Source organism: Zosterops lateralis (assembly GCF_965231275.1).
Source record: "Zosterops lateralis genome assembly, chromosome: 1".
NCBI lineage: Eukaryota > Metazoa > Chordata > Aves > Passeriformes > Zosteropidae > Zosterops > Zosterops lateralis.
In genome coordinates, this window is record NC_139762.1 from 133016592 (window position 1) to 133035380 (window position 18789).

The 18789-nt window shown below is 35.2% G+C and overlaps 1 protein-coding gene across 3 annotated transcripts in view; it reads left to right on the forward strand.

The window, feature by feature from the left end:
• The window catches only part of RIMS2 (regulating synaptic membrane exocytosis 2), a gene marked incomplete at its 5' end in the record, with an annotated part of 477503 nt that overhangs the window by 78080 nt on the left and 380634 nt on the right, over positions 1-18789 (forward strand). The window lies entirely within an intron of this gene.

Genomic DNA, 18789 nt, shown 5'->3' on the forward strand with positions numbered 1-18789 from the left:
TTTAAACAAAACTCAAGTAGTATGGTGTAAAGAAGAATTCCTTGAAACAGACTTGCATATAGAAAGCAGAAAACAATCAGCAGTTGGCATTATGGACAAGGAAAAGGTGAAAGAAGTCCCCCAAATGACATAATCTGTGTTTATATGCTTTACTCATATCTATATGATACTTATCTCATACTTATCTCATATCATATTATCTGAGAGCTTTATTTTTTTAAATTGGATAAAAGAATAATAAGGGAAAATATCCACTTGTAAATAAGCTAGGGCTGAATTGGAGCTATATCTGACCTATTTTGTGTACTAAAATGTCTAGATGTTTTGTGTTATGCAACAGAAGAAGTAAAACATATTACATGATTGAAGAAGGGAGTGTTTGTTTCCATGTGTATGTGCACAGATGAGTAAGGCAATGATTACTAGGCAATACAGGCTGCAAAACATTAATGTAGACCAGCTCCTAAAAGCTTTGTGGGAAGTACTCTTGCTCTAATTTTTGTAATTTCTCAGGGTTTGTGAATGTCACAGGCTGTGGCATTGCTAATATGCTGACAACATCCTGATTTGAACTGCTTTCAAAAAGAAATAGACAGTACCCCTAGAGGGATGACAGGTTGTCTGAATGAGATAAGCAAATAGATTTAGAAAATGCTGGCTTAAGCTTAACTTAAGGCAGAAGTGATACTCTTATAATAAGAGGAAGCCATGTTAAGCCTGCAGCTGAATCAGCAACCCCAGTTTCCAATGCAACATTTAGGACAGAGGCAAAAGGCGTTCTTGCAAAATGATGGGGTGCGTTATATTCTGTGAGTGGAACTGATGTGAATCCTATTTTACATGCAATATTACTAGTTACAAGTAAGATTATTCCAAGAAGTGGCATAAGATGGTTTGGACTTGCTAAATGAAATCAGAACCTTTTTTTTTTTTTTTTTTTTTTTTTTTTTTTTTTTTTTTTTTTTTTTTTTTTTTTTTTTCTGGTTTGTCAGGGACTAAACTTGCAGAGGAGTGGCTTTTATTGCCGTGGCACTCTGACTAAATTATGGTGAAAATATAAAAAAAAAATTGCAGGTTATTATTAATTCTTGAAAATACAGATCTACATTAAGAACATGGACTCCTCTGTATATAACTTTTTTTTTTTTATTTAGAAGTGACTCTTCAGTACACCCACAGCTGCTACTACTTATAGAGTTTTTTTAATGGGTTATCTATAAATTTTCAACCATTCATGGCACATAAGTTTTTATTTATGTCCATTTGAGGGAAATTCAAGTTTTGTGGAAGCAACTTTTTAGTAACTTTTTTTCTTTTAACCAAGGAAATATTGCAATAAGCAACATATTCTTAGCTTTCTTATAGAGTTTCTATTTTGATAAAATAATCCCTTAGTCACATTCATGGAGATGACTGGGCAGAGACTAAGCAAAAGAAAAGAAAATGAGCATATCTTCTGGTTCTTGAGTTTTGTTAGGTGGATAGAAAATTTTATCAGCTTTTTAAATACATTTTCCTTTCTCTTCAAGCAGGGAACAATTGTCTTCTCATAATTGGATAGAAAATAAAAAATACATATGTGATATTACACTGATGAATTTTGGTCAGGTTCATGATTCTCATTGTGAACATAACAAATACCAAACTCTGAACTTCCATGAGATTTATATTATCTGAATCACTTTGCATGAATGCTTTATGTCATTATTTGCCCTCTGGTAATTTTTTATTTTGAATTAATATTCCCATTAGGAATATAAGCCTAGCAAAAAAACTTTATGCTATAGAACAGCAGTTAGGGTGCTTGAAACTGAAGGGAAGCTTGGGAGTTCAGTAATTCCACAGCCTTCCTGTATAGACAGATGGAGAAAACCAGAATGTACAGCCAGCTGTGCTTGGTGTGTATGATTTCTGGGCTCCAGTCAGTTGACACAATTCTTTTTAAGAACACAAAAAATGTTTTCATAGACCATCTTCTTCAAAATCAGGACTTCTGTTTTTCTAGTTTAAAGATTTTCTTATTTCTCTTTGGCAAGTTCTCAGTGTATTTTATTTTGGTTTTCTGGGCTGCTCCACTCTGTTACAGTTTTCCTCACTATGGATATTTGTTATTTTTGTCAGTATTTTCTGTATTCTAAACATTTTAAGTTACTACTATTGGATTTGAAGAATAGATCAATGTGTTATAGTATTTCCTGCATTATCTTTAAAAATAATGTCAAAATAGATGCTTATACTTTCTACAGAACTATAGAAAGTTTTGTGTTCTTTTTGGTTGAGTTTTCCAAGAGAAAATAATAAGCTTAGCAGTCAGAATCATAAAACCAAAGGATATTGGAACTAGTAAGACTTTAATGGAACTGATCTCTCTCTTCCCTGAAGCCATGCTTCTGTGAGTCATGCGGCCACCCTCGTAGTATTGTAAATGTAAAGAGTATGTTCAGGGTGCACTCACACAAGACAGCAGAGTTATGAGTGTCTGTTTTCATCACTTGGGAAAAATAATTATGGTTGACTTAGGCTTGTTTTGGCATTACAGCTTCTGTTTTTATAAGAAAACTGCTGACTTGAGCTTCCTGATGTGTTCAATGCTTGTAATTAGGCTCACCTGGTATTATAGGCTGAGCTGCTTTCTCCAGGGATGATTCTCTAGACCTTTTGCATGAGATGGTAGATCAAAACAGTCCTTTGGTACCTCTCCTCACTATATTTTTTTCCTTATCACCTTCTCCCTATCTATTTCATCTTTTCAACATTTTACCTGGAAAAACTCAGCATGGCTTTCACCAAAGAGGAATAACCTCCCAGGATATTGAGGTATTGAAGTATCACACATGAGTAAGGGTATGACTAATGTAAAGGTGCTAACTTGTATTTTGAGAGCAGTATCTTTATCCCAGAGTAATCTCTGGTGGTTTTTTTTTTTTTTTTTTTTTTTTTTGGTTTTTTTTTTTTTGGTTTTTTTTTTTTTTTTTCCATATAAACTGTTAGGAAGAAAACATGGACAAAAGATGCCTTCATTTCTTCTGCTGTACATGCTACTGAGTGATTGAAAAATTTCTGGAAATAACTAGAATAAGTTTTTAAATTATTGGGTGAATTGGGAAGTCAACTGATGAAGAATTTTAAGTAAGAGATGTACGAAAGTTTACTTAGTAGTAAAAAGAACATTTCCTGAAACAATGAAATTGGCTTTACTGATGACTTTTAACTGTATCAAATACATCAGGCTTCTTAAATCAGTAGTGATTGGTGCAATCAAAAAGGTTTTCAAAGGTTAGTTTTAATGAAAAGTAATTTGATATTAAAAATATTCTAGATAGTTTTATTTTGTACTGCAGGTAGAGCTATAAAGACAAGAACAGAATGAAAAATGTGGAATAAATATTCAGGAAAGGGGAGACATTCAGTGATCATGGTTTAATCAATTATAATACCATGACTGCATAAATACCCTCAAGATTCTGGATTGAATTCTTGGAAAATCAACCATTAGGTTCAATAACCAATACCAAATTTCAGAGCCAGGAATCAAGTTCTGAAACAGTTAATGCCAGTAACTCTAGAAATCTGATCTAACTCTAGAATCTAGGATCTAGTGGATACCTTTTAACTCTATTGAGTTATTTTGTACCGAAAATGTTTGGTACTTCACCAAGACTACCTGCCTGGTCTAAGCTAGACATCTTAAGGTTTGCTACTGAATGCAGGTACTGAGAGTAGTTTGTACCTCTGGAATGACTTTCACCAATGACCCAGCAGTGGGTAGTGCTGTATGCTAATATGGGCACTTCCAGCTGCTAATGATACCAGTGGAAACAGTGATAGTTTTCATACTAAGTTTCACATAGCTGTGGGTATTTTTGCTTCCTTTTTACTTACTGAAAGCAGACCAGACCTGTCAGTCAACAGCATCTGGGGAATTTCTGTCCCCTGGAGTCAGGAAACACAATTAGGCTTGCTGAAAATACAATTAGGCTTCCCAGCTGCAGAGCTTTTCAGATGAAAGTTCAGTAATGTTGGTTACATGCTTTTAAACTCCCAACTTCTTTCAACAGCATTTCTGTTTAATTGATAACTATGAGTTAATGCTGTGTTTGTCTTTGGGAGGGTTTATTCTCTCAGTTTATTTTGATCTATTTGCAGTGGTTGATTGTGAGGCAGTTTTCAGAATGAGGATGATTCAAATATTATTATCACTGTTGTCTTATTTTATTCCTTTGATAAGGAGTAGTTGTAATATTTTCTCAATTAATTATATAAAAATATAATTAAATGTTCATTTCTTAATTGAAGAGCAGTTGGTGGGCAGCAAAGCTAGAGGTAAAAAGTGTCTATTTATTCTCCCTTATTTAAGACAGGAAAGGATTAGGCTGACTGCAGGATGTGGAGCTCTGCCATGTTTGCTTACGGAAGACACACTACATGAGATAATTGTCTTTTATCACCAGGAGAAGATTTTTATATGTGGTGGTAGTCTTCCCTCTAGTTCTGGTTTTGGAGGTTTGAGGACAATTGAGCAGGTAGTCAGTATGTTCAGGTATGCTCCAAAAGGAGGCCAGTCCACAAAATATTTATATTATGAAACCCTCTATCTTCTCTTCTATTCTAGAGATGAGTGTACCTTTTTACTTTTCCAATGTAATCATTCCCATATGCTTTTAGTTGTGCACTCATGGGTGCTTTCTGTGATGATAGTAGAAGTAATATTGATTTTTAAAAAGTAGGAAATTTACTTATTTCTTCCAAAAGGTGTTTTTCTGATTATGTTCTGTATAGAGGGGAAGTTGAAGTAAATTCATAGTGATGTGGCTCCTGGAGTATCTTGGACTCAGAACAAACACAAACAGATGGTGCCAGAGTGAGTTGATCAGAAGCCTGGAGTGAGGAGGAATACTACTGGGTACAAAGTCTCATCTATGAATAACATTTACAGACGGTGAAGATTCTCACAGGGCAAAAAAAAGGCACTGTCACAGAAACAAAAATCCAATTTTAATGAGGCCTATTTGGAATTTGGGTTTGTCACTAACATGATTCAATTGCTACAAAATTTGAGAGCTGGTCAGTAACTCAAGTTACTCTTTCTACATGTCACATTTTTCTCATCCTTTAGGAAGTTTTGCATCAATCTGTATATTCTCTGTTTCAACAGCTGCTTGCTAAGAATAGGTTTATTGTAGGAAATGGATATTCTTGTTTCAATGTGAGGATATTAAGCAAAGAGAACTTTGATTTTGTCAGCAGGAACACAGTCAGGCCTCTAATCTCAAATGTATTTTATCCATGTATACAGACTGTCAGAAAACAGTTTTGGAACAGTTGTGGACGCTCCCTTCTCCCAGTTATGTGCCTAAGAGCTAAACATGGTTTATTGTTTCTAGTGATGTGTTCACCAACAGGGTCGGAACCACTAATATTTGTATGACAAAAAGCTGATTAACAGGTAACTTCAGAACCAGCAGCATATTGTCTGTTTCAAGATTAAATGTGAATTTAAAGTAGCAAACATACTGTGGTCATATTTCATCATATCTAGTGATGTTGCTGTCTTCTTCTCTTTACAGTATTACTGATTTTCTTAAGAAAATATTATGCTATGTGTTCTGTTGGAAACTATTCTTTAAAAGATTAGCTATTGGATTTGGGACTCCATTGTGTACATTTCCCATTTTCTAGCTGTTACAATACTAATTACCTATGTACACTAAATGAATATTCTTTCTTTGCTTAGACTTGCAACATTGGTGAGTTGTGGTAATCCTAGGATCACAACTTTATCTCCTCTGGTGATTTGTTCAGGTATTGGCTGTGATATCACAGCCATGGCTTTGCCTCTCTTTTGACTCAACCTTTAGAGGCCAGGGAAAGATGAAAGTAAGATGTAGATTAAAAAGCTGCTTCTTTGGGTGTCCATATTTAAAGAAAGATCTTGCTTCCAATGTTGGAAACCGACTGTTATAAAGATCCTGTTGTAGCAGCTTAGTTACAATAGCAGAAAGAATTGGAAATATGAGTATTGATATTGTGTCATCTTTGAATAGTGATACCTGGTCAGTCCTGGGTACGAAAGACATACAAAATAAGAATGGCAATTGATTTATTTTGTACATGTGGAATTGACAACGTTCTGCAGTAGAGAAGATAATATTCTTTTTTCTCCCAAATTTTATTCTGCAGTGTCTACAATTAGGATAGCAGATTTTTTACAAACTCATGGCAGTTGAGGGTACCTCTGTGGAAAAGAACAAAAGGAAAACCACCTTATAAAGTACGACTTTCCTTCTGCTAGAGTCTGTCAAGTTTGATTTGCATTGAACCCACTCAGGGATTAGGCTTGCAGATCTTATTGTTTAAAAAAAAGAAGAAGAAAGAAAGCAATTTACATGATGGCATAACAATATAGTAATCTATGTGCCATGATCAAGAATATGAAAAAATAAAATGCATAAACACAAGAACTATGATGCAGGAGAACAAGTGCTTGATGAGGAGCAGAACTAAGACTTATTCTTGTTTAAGTGCAATTGTGCTAAAACAAATGTGAGTAAAATCTGTTTATATTTACAACAGTATTCAAGCTTTGTAGGAAAACAGACACTCAAAGAGCTGTCTGTGTCCCTCTCCCTGAGGGAGCTCCTGGGCCCTGCTGCTGCTGCTTCCTTCACTTTGTGGGGTTATGGGCAGCAGGCCAGCTGGTGGCCTGACTTCGTTCTCTTACAACCCTCATGTATACCCAGTAACTCTGAGCTGTTAATGGTTAATTAATAGGCTTTAATTAAGAGGTTAAAGGATTTCAATATAGGATTAAATTCTGATCTTCTCTCTGACACTGATTAGTTGGGGTGGTTTTGTACAACTACACTTATTTGGAAAACTCAAGCAGTATCTGTCAGAAATAGTATTTATACAGTTTTTGACACACAAATTTCTTATCTTTTACCAAATACTTTTAATCTTAAATGAAGAAATACTGCTGCAACCTAAATTAACAAATTTTACTTCTGAGAAGCAAAGTTTGAGTTCAGTGCACTTTTTCTATAAAGGGGAGATATGGTGGCATAGATTTAGAGATAATTAATGAAGGGAAAATCATTATATACCTTGTTCATGGGTTTACAAAAAGACCCTCCTGTGGCTTCACTGGTGCTACTTTTACAGTAAGAATACTGACACACTCAAAACCAAGACGCAGAAAAAATTGCAAACACCATTTCTGGTGATTATTCAGCATCAAACATATTGGTGTAGATTGCTTGGATGAAGTTGAGACAACCATGTGTTAGGCACAACCAGGACTTGCTTACACTCACTTTTCCAGTGTTGCTCACATTTATTTCCTGTTTGTTAGAAAAGGAAAATCATGAAGATAGGAATGCTCCTGTCACAGAAGTAAAAAGATAGGGGCTACTTAATAATTGAAAATGCTCATGAATGTTGTAAACAATGTGGAATGAACTCGTTCTAATCATGATACTGCAATGTCAGGAGGTGTTACATTTCGGAGCCGAGACAGTCTGACCTATTATTTAGCGTGTGTTTATTTTGGGTATGTGTGTAATTGTCCAATGAAAAAGTAATTTTTCCTTTCATAGTAAGGATAAAAATGTTTATCACAGTACCTTAGTTATTTTGGACATTTCTAAAACTACAGGTGTGAAGTGAATGGCTTCCAATTATAAGTCAACAGATGATGCAAAAAAAAGTAACCCGAGTGACTATGAGAAATACTATCTCTGCTGGAGATGCCCTTTATAAATGTAATAATGTTGCAATGTGCTTAATTGCCAACAACTTAATTAGCCTCTTTTTCTGGAACATTTGGTAAATACCGTATCCCTATAAAAGGAAATTTAGAATAAAATTAATAAAAGTGTCATTTGTGAAAACAAGTAAAATATAAGATAAACTGTGAAATTTCTTCTGAGTAAATAATTTAAGTAGAACAGTAATTTGTATACTTTTAAGAATAAGACTGTATAAAAAAATAACTTCTAGGAATTAAAATGTTTATAAATGTGCCTCAGATTCCTTAAAACTGATATTTAATACAATTCCTAAAATAAGCAGTATCAAAAAAAATGTAGAGACAATCAAGGGACAACTGGATTTTTAATGTTTTTACATTAGTGTAATGTTTCTGCTTCAAAACAACATTAAAGTGAATCAGGAAGAAACATCTAACTCTAAAAATCAGCATGTTTTTATCAGCATAGATAGAAAATGTAGAATGATAGGATAGAAATAGACTGTGAAAGGAAATTCTTATGGGAGCAAGTGTATTTCTAGAAGTTTAGATTTCAGGTGAGAATTTTTGTATAGGGTATGAAAGTTTGTGTACCTCTTGTTGCAACTGTGTATGGAAAATATCCCAGCGGGAGTTTTGAGCTTTGCATAAAGCTCACCTCATAGTAAGGGTGCTCCAATAGCTGCAAAATAATCCTAATTCTAGATAATAAAGTACTTTACTGTTGAAAAAAAAGTCATGAGATGTTATTTCCTTTTTGTTCAGCAAGGAGCTCTGACCCTTTCTACTTTTTTTTTTTTTTTTTTTTTTTTTTTTTTATCTGGGGATCTTTTGTGGTTGATTGACTTACAGGTGTAGAGACATTTTGGTTTGTGGTTGGGATTTTCTAATAGATAGACAACTAACTGCAAGTGATGGTAGTTGAGAATGTCATGATTCTGGATGAGTATAATGCTATGCCTGATGTGTTTATTTTACTGCAATATACAGGCTACAGGTCTTCCCTGTCCATTGTGCCTTCTCTCATGGAAGTTAAGGACACATGCTGGTTGTCATCAATATGAGACTGAATGCAAAAATAAAGCCTCACTATTCCTATGCATAGTTTCTGAAAACTCCACTTTCAATTGTCCAAAGTGCTTAGCAGCAGTAGCACAGGATAATATTATGGCATCAGTAGAACTGAAGATTCAAATAGTATCACCTATTGTAAGGATGTCTGATTCCTTTTTAATCAGTAAAGCTTGAACTCATGTAGTATCATTACCCTTAAATGAGAGAGTTCTAGAGGTTTCCTTCTGTCACTGTGACTAATTTTCCAAACTTGAAACACAGTAGTTTTTGAGACAATTTTTTTTTCCTATCAGGATTGGCAGAAATTGTTTAAGTGAAGTTGAAGGTATCTGGATATGTAAAGCATATAGACTCCTTACATATATATTTTTTTAATGAGTTAGTTAAAAAAATGACCATAATTTTCTGTAATTTTTACAGTTCCTGGCAGCCTACTTTTGCTCTAAGTTCAACTGCTTGCTCCTGATCTTCATTGTCAGCTGAGGTTCAGTTCTTACAGCTTCAGCACTTTATCAAAGCAGCTCCTTTGGGATAGTGTGGATCGCAAACACAGGGACCAGGCCATGGAACTGGAGATAAAATATTTTTAACTGAATGAATGCAGTCGTGGAATGAACTTGGAGAGTTTCCTTGGAGAGTCAGGCACTTTTTCAATTACAACTGGCGTGGTTAATCTTACTTAAAATGAGACCTAAAATTACCTGGGAAGTGTTGGCGTTGTCACAAGGGTAAAGAGCAGAAGGAAAACTACCAGAGTTGTGTGTAACAGTGTGGATTTATCTTACCCACTTGATGCTTAAACATTAAAACCAGAGTCATACTGATACTTCCTGTACAGCTGGAGAGGGTAAAGAATTAGATGACAAAAATCTGCTGGAGGAAAAATGAAGAATATTTTTATGGAGAAAGAATTAAAAATGCAGCTAAGAACGTTTATTTTAGAGTCAAGTGAGAAAAACGTGGTAGGAATAGACAGAGTCACAATGGTTTAAGAAACTATATTCTAATTTTTTTTTAATGGCATGAGCAGCTATTGAGTATGAGGGAAAATACCCCAGTGTAATCACCATAATATTTGCATGAATGTTGTGGAAACTTCTGTTGTAACATAGGATTTTAAATAAGATCCAGAAAAGAATAATTAGAACCTTCTCAATTACATTGAAATAAAACAGAGTGGTGTGAAAATATTCAAAGGTTTAAAGTAGTTTCCATATGGACCTATGAAGGAATCTTACTTGTTTCCAAGTGGTCACTTCTATAACTATCAGCTATAAAGAAATTAGGGAGCTTTGTCTGAATGCTTTGGCCATTAAACTTCTGGAGCAATGTGGTATTATCTTTAGGTTTAAATGTCCATATTTCTTATTATCAACAAAGAAATGTTGGAGAAGATCTACTATATTGTGTCTGTTTAAAACTTAATTGTGACTTTCTAGCTTTATGTCCATTATAGATTGTAAAAGTAGAATAAACAATTCAGTAAAAGATGAATTTTAACAAACAAGAAATAATTAGAAAAATACCACTTCTCAATTTAATCTTGCAATTATTAGAGCTACTGAGGAAAAAAATAGGAGCAAGTATCTGTTTGTTGTTCTGAGGAAAGCTGGAAGGAACAGGTACAGCCAGGAGCTACCTACTTCCTTTTTCTTTTTTATGCATCTTGTCTGGCTTTATCTCGATATCATTAAGCCTGCACAGAAATATGATAACATTAATTGTGTCAGTCCTTTGTAGTCCATATGTTGGTCTTCTTCATGTTCACTTTTTCTTGTGTTCCCAGGACTATTGTACTTAGCTATTGTTCCCTGCTCCCCTGTTAACAAAGAGCAGTTTCACTGCTGCTAATAAGCAAAGTTAATAAACAAAGGCTGCAGTTTTATTCAATACTGAGCATTATAAAGAGAAAAAAAAAATAGGTAAGGTAATCCTCTCTGTTCCAGGTAGGCTTTTTATGTAGCTGATGTGTTTTCTGTTGATTCATTTACAGAGTCATATCCTTATTTATTAAAATGCAGGGGCTGGTTTTTTTCAAATTCTTTCTTGTCATTGTTTTTTTAAAGCTGAGTTTCTGAATGTATTAAATTAAACTAGAGTCACTGAAATGACTTCATCTGTAGTTAAAATTTTTTTTAGGGTCATACCAAATTAATGAATTCATTCTGACGTTGGGAAGAGTGCAATGGAAGAATATTTTCTATTTTGTGAGGGAGGTCAAATAGGCTGTGACCAAAATGTGATGCAGTGTGACCTGTAAGCCTTTGCAGAAAGCCCTAGTAAGTGAGGAAAGAGAGAATGGAGCCAAGGCCAATTTGAAGGGTCATATTGGCCATGTGTTTTACTTCTAAGCATAGCCTGGTACGAGGTTCTCACCACAGAGAATATTAAGATTCATTCTCCAGCATCAGGCAAATGATATTAGGTCATAACAGGACATCTTTACCCTGCTCCTTTCCATGAAAAAGAGAGACTGTAACAGAGATCTGGTCATTTTGGATGCTCATTAGCTCTGATATAGTTGGCTTTCCCCCCTTGAGTTGTAAGTGAGCAGCGGCACTGGTATAAACCAAGGGCAAGATCATTTAGCAGCCACACTCCTTTCTTTCCTTTCCCTTAGCTCTTTTTCTTCAGCATTTCAGGCACAGTCAGTGTAATTCATTTAGATTTAGAATCTATATGCACTTTGACTAAAAATATATGAATTTTACAGTATTTTTTCAGGTAAACTATCCAAAGACATAATGTTCCATATGTGGGAACTTATTTTAACTCTATCTTCTGTGCCCTTTTTACCTAGGATCCAGATTTTGGCCATCTTGTGGGTTGTAGTTGTTTTCTTGTTTGTTTGTTTTTATTTTTTTTTTTTTTTTTAAATTCAGTAAGTGTACTATATTGATAAATAAATACTTCATTGATTGAGAGGCAGCTAGTATTTTTCTTAGTGTGAACAAGGCTATTTCTTTTGTAAGTAAGTAAATTTTTCGCCATGTTTAGGCCCTCCTTTTTCTCTGACGAGTCAATTCTGTAGACTCTCTTTAAAGATGTTCTGCACTTAAGATCACTGTTCCTCTGTGTTTATTTCATGTTAATGGATATCAAGGTACATATTCCTTAATAGGTTAGAAATTAGGAAGCATAAAAATCATGTTTTTTTTCCTAGGTAGCTCCACCTGTAAACCAGCTCAAACTATAATAGGTGAAAAAGCTAAAAAATTCAGATTTGTTTCTATTGACATTTTCAGGAGGATTTACTCTATGTTAAGAAAAAAAAGTCACAGTAAAATATCTCACTATTTGACAATGCTGAATACAGCTATTATTGTCATTATATGGCTTATATTTAACCTTCTTCTAAACAAAATACTAAAGAAGCTAGGAAAAATCTATTAATCTTTTAAAGCGGGGAAAATGCATTTCCCACCTGAAAAGAAAGAATGTGGAGTCCATTCTCTGCTGCATTCTTTGCTTAAACAGATAAAAATCAGATTATTTATCCAAATACAATTCACAGGAGGGACTATACACACTTTTGAGATAAGCTTGTGAGTTATTTTTTCTTCATAGATTTTTTGGACCCAGGGCAGGTAGAAATTCAAATGAATTGGATTTTATTGTATCTTTCTGTTTCAAAACAAAAAGTTGTGAAAATTTAGCTAAAACTGGTACTTTCAGCAGGAATCAGAGGAACCACCTTTGTCTAACTCTTTTCAATACCTTGGATTTCTCCTAGAAATCCAGTGCATAGATCAAAAAGTAGCATTTTTACTCAGCAGTTGTATTTTTAAGCCCTTTCAATTTGCAGTCTCTAAATGTATTTGTTTCAATCTAAAGTCTAAACTTAGACATTTCACTTAGATAGGCGCCCCTGAAGTAAAACCTATTGACAGTAGAAAATAGTTAATTTTTATTTCAGGAAATCTGACAGTCAATTCCAATGAGACAGTTGAGATCTTGCCAACAAGAAAGTTAAAGTGCTGTGAATTGAGTGAATGTTTGTAGAGATCTCTGCTGACATCTACTTTCTGTCAATATGTCATTTTCACTGATATGAAAGCTGAAAACTCTGAATTGTGAATGGCTTCAATACTCTAGTTGTGTTATCTGCCTGGGTATGATAACCCATTAGTCTCAAATAGAATTGGATGTGAGGTTTTTGTTTGAAGTTAGATTTGAGTCTTGGGTTGTTTAATATTTTCTCTTTATCTGATAGACTTAAAGCAGAATTATGGTCTTCTGAGGGGGAGTTTTGTGTGATGCCCGCATTCATTTCAGTTGAATACTGACGAAATCATAATTTTTCAATTTAAAAAAGTCCTATTTTGCACTGCTAAACATTGGTGGTTTTTATTTTTTTCATTTCTGTTTTACTGCCTACACGTATCCATATCAAAGCATAAAGTCAAGGTTTTTCTGCCCTTTGCACTACACAGAATTGAAAGCAAATGTGAATTCATTGATCAAACTTTTAGGGAGCTATTTTCATAGTAGTTTATAAAAAACATAAAGATCTGGGTTTTTTTTTCTGTTAGTAAAAGTGGTCACCATTTTTCTTTTCAACACTGCTAAGCCAAATAGTTCTTATTGAATATTTTTCCTTATGATTCTGCTTGGGTTTATACTTCCTATCTCTTGTCTGATTCCATAAAGCCCTTGCCAATTATGTAACAACAGGAATGTTCTTTGAGGAGAGTCTCTGAACTGACCTCCTGTTCAAAGCATGGTTATTACCAAGAGTCAGTTAAGGAAACGGGAGATTTATCTGGCAAGTTCTGAAAAGCTTCAAGCACAGTGATCCTACAGTGTCTTGGGACAACTTTTTTCAGTGCTGCATTGCCTTCCAAATGGATGTGCTTCTTCTAATGCCCAGCATGAACCCCCTCACAAAGTGCCATTTTAGTGACTCTTGCTGCTTGATTTGGACTTTTGACTACCAGGAAGAATTTGGCTCTGTAATTTTTCTTTTCATGTAATGTTTAGATTAGATAGCTAGTTTCAGACATCACTCCTTTCCTCTTCATTGGATTGAGCAAAGACACGATAATTTTCTTTTTTGTTGACAAACTGGACTTGCCAAATGTGTCAAATTTGTCCACATCCATTACGAACAGGCAGACACCAACCTGGGTGTAACAGTCCAGGTGCAGCCTTGTCAGTGCCAGTCAAAGGGAATAAATAACTTCCCTTAATGTGCTGCTCATACTCTTGCTAATATGGACCCATGTGTAATTTGTCCAATTTGTAATGCAAGCACACACATCACTGGCTCATTGCCTGCTTTCCACCCTATTTTCCAGGGGTTCTTATCAGCAGAACTGCTGTTCAGCCTGCTGTTTCCCAACCTCTACCAACACATGGGGTTATCTATATGAAAGTAGTGTCCATTAAGAAGTGGGTGTACTCAGTGACAGGTTAGCTGGCACTGCTGTAAAAGAAGGAACTTCAAGTGTACGCTACAAGGAAGAATGTCATATACTACCAGACAGTCATCGCCACCAGCAGAAAAATTGTTAAATGAATGGATTTGGCAGAACTGAAAGTGAACAAACACTTTTTGAAGCCTGGATTAAAGCCACATCCGTGCTCTGTGCCTGGGAATACGAAATGAGGCAAGGGCTGCATCTGTAATAAAACTTTGAGAGAAGCGTAGCCAGGAAATGAGAAGTGGCTTCTACATTTACATCTGGCCTGAAAATCCTGGATTCTTTCTTAACAGTTGCCCTGCTAATGGTAGATTTTAAGCAGATTTAGAAATTTCAGAAGCATTTATGTGAACTTTTGGGAGGCAGGTACAGTTTCAGAACTTTTTGCAAGTGGTTTTTTTTTTTAGTTTTGGTAAAATGCTGAAAGTTTTGGGGAAATTTTTGGAGGGGAGGAGAAAATTAAAACTTCTGTACAATAGTAAAATGTCAATAATAAACTCGCTTTTCTTACTTTCCTTTGGCATGGATCACAGTTTACTACTTTTTGACTGATATTGAATTTTTAATTTCTGGAAAGGCGTGGGCAATCAGGAAAAGCAGAATTAAATGAACTCCATTCCAGAACAAAGCAAATATTCCAATAGAAACAATTTCTTGATGCTGGCACAGCAATCCAAGTTCTTACAAACAGTTGCTTTTCACACTGAGAAGTCATCTATGAAGTTATTGTCGATATATTGTTTTTTGAAAAAAAGCTTGTCTAGTCATATAAGTCTAGTGAACTTCACCACTGTAACTTCCAACCAATACAAGTGTGATTCAGGGAAGTTATTCTCACAAGAGCACAACTTAATTAGCCATTTCCCAGACTAAATTTTCATTATCATTAGGTGCTTGTGTAAACTCATGCCAACTTCTCCTTTTCTTCTAAAATTTATAGCAGTTGTTAAAGTACATACTTGTATTTTTGAAACAAATGTAGCAAAGAAATGAGACTTTGCATCAGTACAGATAGATTGCATGTGCTATAGATGCCATTGCCAAAATACACATATCTATGGGTTATGGGTATGAATTGCTAAGTTTTCTACTTAAATGAGCTGTTAATTAAGATTTAATATAATTATCTGGATTTACAAACAAAAAAAATTCTCTATCATATCTAAAAATAAGGCTTTTCATTATGAATACAATTTTGGCCTGAAATACGAGTCTTGTGCAAAACCCATTTTTTCACTCGTAGAAAGATATTGGGGTGCTGAAGTGTGTCCACAGAAGGGTAACAAATTTGATGAAGGGTCTGTAGGCCTATGAGGAGCAGCTGAGGGAGCAGGGGTTGTTCAGCATAGAGAAAAAGAAGCTCAGGGATGACCTTATTCCTCTCTACAACTACCTGCAAGGAGGCTGTAGCCATGTGTGGTCAGGCTCTCAGGTAACAAGTAATTGGATGAGAGGAAATGGCCCCTAGTTGTACCAGAGGAGGTGTAGATTGGATATTAAGAAAAAAAAATTCTTCATGGAAAGTGTCTTTAAGCATTGGAAGAGGCTTTTCAGGGAAGTGGTTGAGTCACCATCCCTGGAGGTATTTAAAAGGTGTGTGTGGATGTGGCATTTGGGGACATGGTTCAGCAGTAAACTTGGCAGTGCTTGGATAACATTTGGACTCAATGATCTTAAAAGTCTATTCCAGCCTGAACTACTCTATGAATGCTGAATGGCTCCTGATCACTTGCATTAACAGAGTAACTCACTGGATATAGGGACTGGAACTTGTAGTCTTGGGATACTTGAGTTTGGTTTCAGGCTCTGAGGTTTGGCTTGGTATTGGTTACTTTAATTTCCCTAGTGGGTGAATTCCTGAGCCCCTCAGGCAGCAATGTCTCAGTAGAAAGATGACTGCAGACAGCTTGAACAAAATGCAATTTTATTTTGCATTATGTTTTCTGAAAAGTATACATTATACAGTTTGTTAAATGTGTTTCAGATACTGTGCTATAATAAACACTTAATTATTGCTGTGTTTTTAGCTTAAATTTTGGCTTAGACCTGTGCGGGCTAGATGATAATAAAATAATTATTTATCTACAAAATAGATCAAAAATTTTTAAATGAAATTCCTAAAATGAATACTCTGCATTTTGTTTCCAGTATGCATATTCATCTCAGGTGGTTCTGCTTAGTAAATAGAACACATATTGTGTCTAACTGAATATTTCATAGATTCTTGTCTTTTCTGTTTAATTTTTTCTGACAGCTATCAATACATGTAGTATTTTTCTTGAAACAGAAAAAGATGTAATAATGAACAATTTTGGCAGATGATGTTGTTTCCTACTAGAACAAGGATTTTGGAAAACTGCTGCATATAACCTTGAAAAGTTTATACTTTAAAGGAAAAGTTATGACCTTTACATAGATTCTTGTGCCCAAGAGGAAACACAAGTGAAATTATTTCAGTACATGAGGCTTAAGATTTGGCAAAAGCCTTGTGCTTTTTATGCATCAGTGAGACTGGTAAGCAAGTAATCATACAAACAAAGGCTGTAGATTATAAGGAAGCCACAAAACTGAATGCAGCCTAAAAATAAACTTGGAGTTCAGCATAGATAATATGCTTTAAATGAAGAATGCAATGTTAAGCAAAATTAAAAGGCAGGCAAGGTCTCAGAGATTACATGTGTTATTGATGGAAAGAGGCCAGACTACCAACTACCAATTATATAGTGTTGTCAGTGTAAAACGCTGAAATGTGCCAGGTTTCCAGACTTCCAATTTTTTTTTCAACTTCATTCAGCTCTTGCTTATTAGTAACTTGTGTCCTGCCCCATACAACAAAGAGCACTCAACAGTGAGCTCTTTTTGCAGCAGGGAGAAGGCAGAGGAAGCCCCTTACTCCTGACTGCCCAAATGGCTTTTAGGGTGATGCCAACTCTCCCATCCCTCTTGCAGAGGTCTCAGACCAGCCCCTCTCCCTGCTCTGCTGCAGGCAGAAGGCTGCTGCAGGTGGGAAAGGGATGAAAGCCAGGGAAGAGGGAGTCACTGCTGTTGGGAGTCCACACTGCTGGGCCTGAGGACAGCCCCTGGACTCAGGATTGGGCTGGATGTGACAACAGCAGGTATACAGAAAAATGGCACATAAGCAAACGGAGTAACCCTCTTTACCCCTTCCTGGGAAAGGGTCAGGGGCAGCTGGGAGCTCAGGCAGCAGGTTAGTGCAGAGGAGAAGCATGACTCCAGCCTCCTGTCTTTCCTGCTGGAGAGAGGGAGCTGCCTGCCTATTCCTACAATTCCTCTGTGGTCTACTGTAAAGTACATTCTTCCGGGAGTTTCCTGAAAAACAAAGTAAATCTCAACAATTCTTGCCGTATCTGTGAATATCTATGGTAAATAACCACTTGAGTTAATTTTTAACTGACTCGTGCAATATTTGTTTTGGTAGGCACCTCTGAAAATTCTGATGAAATAGTTTTGCATCATTACTTTATATGTGATCTATATAAAGGATATATTTATACTTAAGAAAGTTGGTCTCCTAGTTGTTTTCTAGGAGGTTGTTTTTGTTCTATCTTATGATTCATGTGTGTTTTTTATTAACTTATTCTCAAGATTCTCAAGAGGAATAATTCTAAGGAAAAATAAATGCCTTTTGCAATTTTATTTTTTTCTCTCATGTTACCTTTTCAATGTTTCATAAAAAGGGCTCAATTTTTTGGGATTTGCATGAACTTTTTCAAGGAACTAAAAACTCCACCTAAATTAGATTAATAACTTTTAATTTACTAAACTTTACAGTCTCTATTCCAAAATTAGGCAAGCTGTATTCCATGTTAAGAATTTAAATATCACTGTTCAAACCACTTTAAATCACAAAAATAAAAAAAGAGAGAGAATTCAAAGTTCTTTTTGTTTTTCTCAGTGAGTTTGAAACTCTCGTGATATGCAATGTCACCTTTCCCATCTTTTTCAGAATCTGCAAAAGCTAAAATATTATGCCTATTTACAATGAAAATTAAATTTCCCATGATATCATTTACCTTTAGAAATAGGGCTTTTGAGAAAAAAACCTACCATTATAGACCATGAAATGTGTCTGTAGGTTTGGTCACCATGAGACCCATCCCATTATCATGAATTGAGATTTGATGATTGTGGACTCAGAAATATAGATGAACTAACATGAGGAGTTAACATTGCAGTTCTGTACACCCATAGCCACTGACTGCATTTGTTTCTAGTTCTGGAAATAGATGGTAAATGTATGTGTGTGTCTTCAGCAATTTTTTTCTGGATTTTACACCTAAGGATGTCTTCTACTTTACATTTTACATGAGATGACAGTTCCTATCCAATGATATGAATGGCTTAAATGATTTATAATAGCTTGTTAAGATGAGGTAACTTACTATAGGCTTAAACCCAATGATTGAAAAGTCATTGAAAAAGCATTTTGGAATCATTATTCTATCCAGTATTGTTAGATAAATGAAGATAAGCTAGATCAAGAAAAGATATTTGCATCTGTCTGATGGAATAGGTAAAAGCGTA